This window comes from Neophocaena asiaeorientalis, unplaced genomic scaffold, assembly GCF_003031525.2.
Source record: "Neophocaena asiaeorientalis asiaeorientalis breed wild unplaced genomic scaffold, Neophocaena_asiaeorientalis_V1.1 scaffold51, whole genome shotgun sequence".
NCBI lineage: Eukaryota > Metazoa > Chordata > Mammalia > Artiodactyla > Phocoenidae > Neophocaena > Neophocaena asiaeorientalis.
In genome coordinates this window covers 2205205-2215797 of record NW_020173335.1, presented here as the reverse complement: position 1 = coordinate 2215797, position 10593 = coordinate 2205205, and the positions used below count along the sequence as shown (strand labels likewise).

Here is a 10593-nt window from a genome sequence, read left to right as displayed (position 1 = left end):
ACCGACTTCCGGCGTCTCCGACCGACTTCCGGCGTCTCCGCCCAACTTCCGGCGTCTCCGCCCGACTTCCGGCGTATCCTCCCGACCTCCGGCGGCGTCCGACTTCGCTACCTGCTGTGCTCTCCTGGTCGTGCTTTCTCTGCCCCCGGCCTGCCCTGTTTTCTCGCTCACTGAAGCCGCAGCCCCAGGTATTTCTATCCTTGTCGCTCGAGCTTTATGGCTCTTCCTGCCGTCGTGGCGTGGGGGAGAGCGTGTCGGACAGCCACGCCCTTTCCAGCCTCCGGGTCCCGCTCACTAGCGAGGGGCCGCTGCTGTGAAGCTCCGTTTGTCTGGGAAACGGGGCAGGAAATGCCAAAGTCCGGGGGTTTGGGGCATCCTGGCGGCGGCGCGTTCCTGCTCCCCGGGCCGGGCCTGGGCGGCCGTGTTGTGCTTCGATTCTCGCCCGGCCGTGGGAGTGAGGCGGGGGCCGGGCGGAGGGTTCCCGGAGCCGCGGCCTTGCTGTCGCCCGGGTCCCCGTAGGGGCGTGTGTGCAGGCCTCTGGCCCCGCCGCGGGGCAGCACGCCCTCGCCTCTTCGTGCAGCCTAATTCTGGAGAAGGGTGGTGTGGTCCTTAGCACTTCGCAGCGTTCTCGTTGCTTATTAACTTCTTGCTTCATTTGTCTCCTCCCGTTAGAATGGAACCCCGGGCAAGAATTGTCTTTTCTTTTCTCTTTCTGTCCCCGACGCTTCTCCCGGTGTCTGGCCTTGAGAATGTTTATGAGAAAATGTTAGCAAGAGCGTTTGTCTCCATGTGCCTTTATGGACAACTCCAGAAGGGCCGCTCCATCAGCTTCTCGCGCTGACCTTTTCAAATTCCAGCGCCTTAAAATTATTGTAGGGGCCTCCCTGGGGGGGCCCAGTGGTCAAGAATCCGCCTTCCAGTGCAGGGGACGCGGGTGCCGTCCGTGGTCGGGGAACTAAGCTCCCACGTGCCGCCGTGCAGCCAAAAAAAGAAAAACAGTTACTGTAAAATGTTAATTTCTTATGAGTTGATGTCCTTCGGTTTCATGGTGTTTATCCATTCTGTTTCCCTGAAGATCCAGAAGGGCTCAGCACATAACCTCTGGGCCCCTTGATAAATAACAGTCGAAGTAAACTCTTCTCTAACCCAGTCTCATTTCCGGGCTGCAAGCTGGTAACTTTGACTTTGCCTCCAAATATCAAAGGATACATAATAATTAAAATTTTTATTCTGATTTACTAGCTTAAAAGCAGGTTTTAGCTTATTATTCCAAAAATTGTCACTTTTACACTGTAACCTCATAACCATTCTTACCAAGATGAATATCCTGATTAACTAGGCAGCATAACTTAGCACTGCTACTTGGCTGTCAGACTTTGGGGGGTTCAAATTCAATCTCTAATAGATGCTATCCTGTGACTTTGGACAAATTACATAGCCTCTCTGCCTCAGTTTCCTCATCTAAATCTGGGTAACAATATGTATATTTTAAGGCTTTTATGAGGATTAAGTGAATTATCCAGGTGTTTTAGTATCGGACACACAGTAAGTACTCAATAAGTGTAAGCAATTACTAACCATAAATAGCCAATACTTAATAATTACTAATATCAGCATATTTTAAAATGAAGTTAAAACTGCAAAGGTGCTTTGAGGCTGCCTCTGCGTTCTTAGAAAATAGAACGTGATTCTTCCTGTTATACAGGTTTCTGGGTGTAAGAGACTAATCCAGATGTTACTCTCACTGTGTCTAGAGTTTTCACAGTAAAGTAACAGCTTTATATAAACTGTCATATTCCTCGAACCAACCCGAATAACAGAATCACACCTTTGAAAACCTCTCCAGAACTGATCTCCAGTGAGAAGATAAATCCTCCTAGAAAACAACGTGTCAGTCTGCTTAGTTAAGACAGGGCTTCTGAGTTCTGAAGTCTTGCCCATGTGTAGCTAGAACAGAGCCAAGACTATGCACTATCTCTGAAGGCTAAGGACACAATTTCATCCCAAGAGAGGGAAGAATATTATTCCGAAGAGCCTATTACTGTTTCTGTCTGTTCCTTGTTAAGTGTGGCAGGACAGTATTAACAGGTTGTCTCCTCCAGCCACTATCCTCTTCTCTCGATGTTTTTGTGCATCACTCCACCCCAGATGAGCAGCTAGGCGTTCTGTGCTTACTGCTTTAAGGGAAGATGTGACGGCAAAGAAAGCGTCCTTCCTGGCTTTGGTGTTGCAAAAGGCTTGGCTTTACAGGAACAAAAAAGACTCCTGGCAGAGCAAGAGATTTGGATAAAACATGTTTTGTAAGAGCCTGGCTTTCTACTCGCAGAAAAAACTAAAACAAACCCATCTCCTGTGCTGGGGACCAAGGAGGCTGTGAGTGGTACAGGCAAGAGAGAAGGAGGGGGGCAGTGGGGGCCAGTCTCCACTGTCCCCGAGATAGGGAGTCTGAACCAAGCTCCCCAGTCCCATCCTTGGGACACTGCAGACCTCCATATTTGGGTTTGTGAGATCCGAGAGCAGGAGGAAGGTGTGCCCAGAGACCTGAGCACCGCCCAGGAAGGCAGTGGGCCCAGAGAGAGAATATGGACTCATGGGACACCTGGTGTGAGTAGGTAGGTGGCAACTAGACGGACTCTCAAAGACCTTCTGTGCCCTAATGTGGAATGTGAGCAAAGCGGTATCCCTGTATATCCAGGTGTGCTGTGGAAGAAGAAAGACACGTCCACACTTAAAGGGAGCTTGCAGAAGGGAACTCTGAGCCTAACAGAGGCTGGGGAAACTGATGACTGCATTATGGTGCTGTGTTTCTCACTGGATGCCCATGTAGACAGATGGCATTGGAAACCAGAGGCTCCCAACCTAAACACTCATCACCAAACTAGACATTCTCAAATTTAGATTCAGCTGTGGGGTTGGTGGGAGATACCAGGAATTGGCAGAGATTATGGTATCACCAACCGTTTGGAAGAGGCAATTCAAAACTGAACTTAATTAAGGTGAGTTATAGAAAAATAAACTTGTGTTTGTACCTTCACATGGGAATAGGCTGTGATAAGGACCCAGACCAGTTTGAAGTAACACCCAACCCCATTGTCAAAGGTAAGAAATCAGGAAGGACACCAGGGACTGGGGAGAAAGCTTCAGGACCTTAGATGTTGAGTCAGCCTCTGACAGCAAAGTCGGAACTCGGGGAAGAGGTCCACATGCAGCTCTCGAAGGAGACAACATGACTCTGCTCCTAGAAGGAGCGCTGGTGTGGATGAGGTGGCAAGGTGTTGGAGAACGTCCTCAGTAAGGACCCCTGCTCTGAGCCGCTCAGAGAAACGGCTGCTTCCAGTGCAAGGTCAACCGTTAAACATTAGAGTGGAAAGGCAGCGTGCAGGCTCTGCCTGCTAGATGTGTGACTCTCTAAGGATAATTGTAGGTCTTCCAGGTGGGAACATTGAACCAACGGAAGACAGCAGATGCCACCAAGGGACAGCAGAGTCTCTGCCATGAGCAGAAATCATCCCACAGACAGAAATGGTGCCATGCGCTCTGGGCCTGAGGACCCCCATGTGACAAGATCCATCCTCCAGGAGCTGGAGGGGATGCAACAAAAAAGGGTATTGATGACCGGTGCACAGTGACACCAGTAAGAGGGTTTATGTCTACTCCTTTTGTGAGGAGTAATAAGATTCATTCTAACTTTTCCATTGCAAAATGTGTATTTCTCTGATAGACCAAAACCAATGATACACTAATGTGAACCCAAAAAACCATTGTTGAAATCCTTAGTATTCCTTCTCTCTGAAGAAAAATGTTCACATTCATCTCCAAGGACTTCCTCAAAATGGATTTTATAATTATCACAAACAGAAATAATACCAACACCTACTGCTCATTGCTGTGTGCCAGCCTCTGTGCTGAGTGCTTTACATAATTAATGTTATTTAATCCTCAACATAACTCTGTGTCATAGGTGATCTTAACATCCTATTTTACTTACCAGGCAAATAAGTGCTAGCAAGGTCACGAAAGTTGCCTGATGGGGCCTCCTAAGCCAATTCACTATGTACTAGAAAGATGGAACCTGACACTGTATCTTTAAACCTATAAGATTTAAACACTGTGTAAGAAACTCCAAGATATTTAAAGGGCCCCGAGGTCCTTGTGACATCAGCACTGGACTTGGTTTATCCTTCTATAACTTGGCTTTGACCTGGCATCTTAAACAGTTTAGGCTTCTATACCTTTTGTAAGTCATTATCTATAGAATGTGAACTGAGGCAAATAAAACACTTTTCCATAGAAAAAGAAAACAATAATAAAATTTCCTCCTAATCACTTCGCAGAGAGATTAGCGAGTTGGTGCCAGTCTTCTGGCATCTCCATGAATATCCCTAATTCGGGGCAGAGATTGAAGGCAAAAGAAACTAATAGACATGCAAGTAACAAATCCTGGTGACTGACTGAAGGGTTACACTAAGTAGAAGCATCTATATAGAGAAGGTCTGTTAGGACCTTTTGATTGACAGAGACTTTTGTGATACGTTGGGGATTTAGGATTATCTCTAAAGAGGCAACGTAGGATTTTTAGCAGGGTTAACGTTAAAAGATTTGCATTTTTAAAGATTACTCTGGTTCTAGCATGGAGAACAAAATCAAAGGAGCCATAACAGATGGAAGGAGGGCTGTGCACCACTTAGTAGTGGTGAGAGGTGACTCTAGCTTGTGCAACGATGCTGATAGTAAAGATGGATAAAAATTGATAGATGAGAAAGCCAAATGGGGAGGGAGGTGTGAAATCAACAGTTCCAAGCAATGGATTGGATATGGGATGTGACAGAGAATGGATGAAGGACAGACCACACCTGGATATGGGGAGGCTATTTGCGATTTATGGTGGGAAACTGGAAGAAGATAATATCTGAGTGGAATATCCTAAGTCTGGTCTTGGATACGTTGAGTTTGAGGTACCCTTGAGACATTCGAGTGGGGATGTTGAATAGTTAATTGGATATATCATGGGGGAGGTCTAAGATCAAGATGGAAATTTAGGGGTCATTAGTATACGGGTGGCAATTTCATGGGGACAGGTGTGATTTCGGGGGGAACAGAGCAGAGGGTGAGTAGAGAAGAGGTCCCAGGGCAGAGCCTTGAGGAACCACAACATTTAAAGGCCCAGGAGAGAAGGATATGTCTGAAATGAAGGCAGAGAAGAAAAGTCGGAAACACAGCAAGGAAAGAATGTGGTGTCTGGGAGCTCCCTGGCAGTCCAGTGGTTAGCACCCCGCACTGTCACTGCCAAGAGCCTGGGTTCAGTCCCTGGTCGGGGAACTAAGATCCCACAAGCTGTGCAGCGCAGCCAAAAAAACCAATGCGGTATCATGGAAAGAAAGAATGTTTCAAGGAGAAAGTGAAAAACAGGTTGACAGGTAAACGTGGGAGGTCAAGTAAAAAGAGGACTGAAAACATCCACTGAGTGACCACGGAGGTCTTTGATGACCTCGCTCTGGCATTAATAATCAATGGTACTACATCTCTAATGGAATAATTCATGGTAGTAAGACTTATTCCCAATAATCTTAACATTAGTTTTAATGTCCTTAAACTTTCTGAAAATGATAAGTACAGTATAGAATTCCTGTAGACATTTAAACGTCTTTGGAAAAAGAGGTTTTTTTTTCCCACAGCATGATCCAGTTCCTTTGGCAGAATGATTTGTGGGAATTAAAAGAACTAACATTGCTGAATATCTGCTGTGTGCCTGATGCTTTCACATGCCTTGTAAGCATCGTCTGCGTCCTAGCGTCCATGTCAACCATTGTAGATCAACACTGATGGCTGGTGGTGACAGTCTGAAGTTCAAAAAGGTGAGTTGTCACATGGAAGGTTTTGAGTCCTCTTTCCTATACCACATCCCACCAAAGTTGTTGTGTCCAAAACTGAGCTCTTATCTGCAAGTCCCCACACTCAAATTACGTTCTCCTCATGTCATACCTTCTCTATTTTTTAAAAAGTATCATGGGCTAGAAATATTTAAGCTCTCACTCTGCAGAAGCAGAAAGCGTCTGGCAGGCAGCCAGTCCTCAGAAATGTTCATTGTCACAATCTGTCCGTTTCTCTTTATAACATTCTCAAAGCCACCTCCCTCCTGTTCAGGAGCTTTCACACTGAGATGGAATTGTCATTGATGGGTCTGCCATCTCTAGGTTCCCCCCTAGTTCATAAGAGGAGCATTAAATAACACGATGGATGGCAATACCAAAACACAGACTCTACTACTCCCCAAGGCTTTTTCTTGTATTGACCCTCAAAAACAGTTATACAGGGGCTTCCCTGGTGGCGCAGTGGTTGGGAGTCCGCCTGCCGATGCAGGGGACACGGGTTCGTGCCCCAGTCCGGGAAGATCCCACATGCCGTGGAGCGGCTGGGCCTGTGAGCCATGGCTGCTGAGCCTGTGCATCTGGAACCTGTGCTCCGCAATGGGAGAGGCCACAGCGGTGAGAGGCCCATGTACCGCAAAAAAAACCCCCAAAAAAAACAAGTATACAAAGGAACATATTGTTAAGTCATCTTTACAGGTGGCCAGAATAGTACTGTCTATTGAGGGTTATAGATTTCTAGAATTCAAATTCGAAGGATGGCTATGTTTAGTGAAACCAGGGCTTAAGTGCTTATCATGTTCTTTTTGCAATTCCTGCTGACGGTTATGTGGTATCAGCTAGGCTTTTAACAGGCTCTGAATTGTGGCTCCATCATTGAGATGACAAGTGACAATGTGAAATGAAGGATTTCTATGCTGTTGATAGGAGAGTCATTCGAGTGCCCTGGATATCAGACCAGTGTGAAGCAGAGAAATGAGCTTGAATTTTGCCCACAGAAAGGAATATCTCACCTTGCTAAGAAGAAAGGTTTTGGAGAGGGTTATGGCTTTCCTCAAATCGCAACAATGGATCTATTTAAGTCCTGGAACTCTGCTGGTTGCCCCAGAAATCTGTACTACAAAGCATCATCCAAAAAGAAAAAAAGTCAACCTTGACTGTCAAAGCGGTGAGGCTGGTGTTTGAATCCTTTTTGACAGAGGAGGAAGCCAGGTAGAAGAAGCTAAAGAATATGTCCCAAGGCTATGTTGTCAGAGCTGTCAGGCCGTGAAACATGCTGGCTAGGTCAGCAAGAGCATTGCTCTTTCTCTATCTTGATGTTTGGGAACATCTGCCAATAAAACAGTTTTGTTTTTATCATTAGTGATGATAGTTTTATCATTGTTGCTTTTGAGAAAACATTAGCCAGCTGGTTCAGCTGCTTCTTGAGTATTCCTTTAAAAGTGACCACTGGACCATGCTGTTGGAAGGAGGCTGTGTGTTCAGGTCATTAAAAAATAACAAATCTTGGACTTCCCTGGTGGTGCAGTGGTTAAGAATCCTCCTGCCAATGCAGGGGACACGGGTTTGAGCCCTGGTCCAGGAAGATCCCATATGCCACGGAGCGACTAAGCCTGTGTGCCACAACTACTGAGCCTGCGTTCTAGAGCCCACGAGCCACAATTACTGAGCCCACGTTCCACAACTACTGAAGCCCACGCACCTAGAGCCCGTGCTCTGCAACAAGAGAAGCCACCACAATGAGAAGCCCGCGCACTGCAACAGAGTAGCCCCTGCTTACCGCAACTAGAGATAGCCCACACACATCAACAAAGATCCGATGCAGCCAAAAATAAATAAATTTTAAATAAATAAGTAAATCTTTTAGGCTTCAAATGGAGAATTTAGATCATAATTATTTAGTACACGGTTGAATTGGAATGGGATCTAGGAAAACAGAATTCCTCTGTACTCAGATTCTTGAGACATGCTGGATGAGGACTCTATTCATTTCAGTTTACTTTTATATCTAGGAAAATACTCAAGGTACGATAAAGTGATAATACTTGCTGAAGTGTTTCTATTAGTAGTATAACATCTACTGAGAAAAACTGTCTTTATTCAGCTGACATAACTGAGTACCTAATACCTGCCAGGCCTGACATATAGTTATAAGGAGAAATAGACTTGCTGTTTTTAAAGAGTTCACTGTTTTACAAAAGAGACAAATCATTATAATATATGTATAATATGTATAATTTGTGTATAATAATGCGTATACATAATAACATGTATAATACTCAAGACGTGGGAAAAGAATGGGAGATTCAACTTTGGAGATCTCTAACAATTTTATAGGGGAGACACCACTTGATCTAAGTCTTCTTAAATTCCAGAACATACTTCACCAGTGGACACCTGTTAATATTATACATATAGCATGGCCTAAAAACTGTTTAAGAAATTAAAAATTAAAAACCAGTGAAAGAAAAGCTGTTATTCCCAAAGTATAGGGGAGAACAAGATGGAATGTTAATAGTAGAACATCTGATAAGAATGAGCCCTAGGTGCTCAGTTTATTGAGGAAAAAGGTAGTGTACACCCTGATGGTCTAAATACATGCAGTCAAATAGAAAAAGAACTCTCCGTGTACTCACAGTTCATCCAGATTTGCTCCAAACTCGGAACTGTAAGCAAAACTCGACCATAAATAAATAGTTCTAGAGTACGGTCAGTGTTTTCATTCCTTATTCAAAATCTAAGAATGTTTGAGAGACGCTTGAATGACACGTATTACCTACCCAAAACTTTCAATTGCTCAAAGACTAACTCATGAGACATTTTCATTCGTATATGGAAAACGTTTCCTTCTAGTCATGTTGCCTAAGTAGAATTATTTTTATAATTAATTTTTATTGGAGTATAGTTGATTTACAATGTTGTGTTAGTTTCAGGTGTACAGCACAGTCGATCAGTTTTATGTATACATAGATCACTATTTTATAGATTCTTTTCCCATGGAGGTCATTACAAAGGATTGAGTAGAGTTTCCTGTGCTCTACAGCAGGTCCTTATTAGTTACCTATTTTATGTATACAGTGTGTCCATAACAGTCCCAATCTCCCAGTTTATCCCTCCCCACCCTTATTCCATAACCATAAGCTTGTTTTCTACATCTGTGGCTCTATTTCTATTTTGTAAATAAATTCGTTTGTATCATTTGTTTTAGATTCCACTTATAAGCGATACCATATGATATTTGTCTTTCTCTGTCTGATGTACTTCGCTCAGTATGACAGTCTCTAGGTGCATCCATGGTGCTGCAAATGGCCTTATTTCGTTCTTTTTTACTGCCGGGTCGTATATTCCATCGTGTATATGTGCCACAGCCTCTTCATCCGTTCCTCTGTCCACGGACACTTAGTAGATTTTTTAACTTACCGGACATCAGTGTTGGGAAAGGTGGAACCGGACCCGGAACCAAGCCGGGCAGAGTGGCAGCCTGGAGATGGCGCTGGCCGCCGAGGCTCTTTCTGTGGGGCTGCACACGGAAGTGACAGTGCTCAAACAGCCGCTGCTCTAGCGAAGCTGCTCATCCTAGGGGGTCGCGAACCGCTGCCCACCCCCCACCACTGGGACCAGCGTGCCGGAGAGGAAGGTCCTCTCCCCGCCGAGTGTCTCCACCCAAGCCGCGGACACTGCGCGGTGGGTGGGAACCTAGTGCTGTGCTGAGGCCTGAGCCCCTGGCTGGCGTCCACCGCCCTCTGCACCGTGACCCAGGCGGCGTGAAGAAGGTTCTCCCTCCGGAGGAGATGGAGCAGGTTTCCGTCAAGCCTGGCACGAAGACGTCTCTGACGACGGTGGTGAAGGAGACCTCCTACCTGATGATGATGCAAGGCATGTCCCACATGCTGGCCCACCCGCTGCATGTCATCTCAGCGCGCTGCATGGTCCAGTTCGTGGGAGGAAGGCCAAGTACAGCGGAAAGTTGAGCTCCATTGGGAAGATTTTCACAGAAGAGGGGCTGCTGGGATTCTTTGTCGGCTTGATCCCTTACCTCCTGGAAGGTGTGGTTTCCTTGCAGGGCTGTAACCTGCTGGCCTGCTTCCTCAGTGCCTACCTGGTGGGTGACACTCCAGGGGGGCTGGGGAACGACCAGAATCCAGGTTCCCGGTTCAGCCAGGCCCTAGCCATCCAGAGCCACCCCAGATATGTGATGGGGATGGCAGTGAGCGTACTGACCTACCCCTTCCTGCTGGTGGGCGGTCTCATGGCTGTGAACACCTGCAGGCTGGGCCGCCGCCTCACTCCTCAGTGTTGGAATCCGGATCCGCTGCTGGAAGGACCCTAGTGTGCAGGGCCAGTTCTTCCGAAGCTCCAGCCTCCTTCTCTGCCGGGCGTCATCAGGATCATACCTTGCCCTGGAGTAACCTGAATCACCTAAAAAAGCACACTGTCTTGGCCAGGACACCGTGGGTGAGGCCTGACCATCGTGGGACACGTGTAAGATGACCAGCCCAGCAAGACCTAGATGTGCTCCAGGCCAGCTGGACTTCAGTTTCCGTAGGTGCCATGCGTCTGTCCAGAAGCAGGGGCTGGGTGGCAGTGAGACTGCGTCCAGTGCATTGGTCACTGTTAGGCCTGGGGAAGGTGGGGCAGGATCCCCTGGCTTTGCAGATTTCCCGAGTCTGCCTCGTGCAGGGGGCCAGAGAATGGCTCGTGGAGCCTGAGGTTGGATGAGCAAAGG

General features: G+C 46.5%; 1 pseudogene; it reads left to right on the top strand.

Annotated features, from left to right (window-relative positions):
• Positions 1 to 80: 80 nt before the first annotated feature.
• Positions 81 to 10290, top strand: LOC112400399 (mitochondrial carrier homolog 1 pseudogene; annotated as a pseudogene).
• Positions 10291 to 10593: the final 303 nt, after the last annotated feature.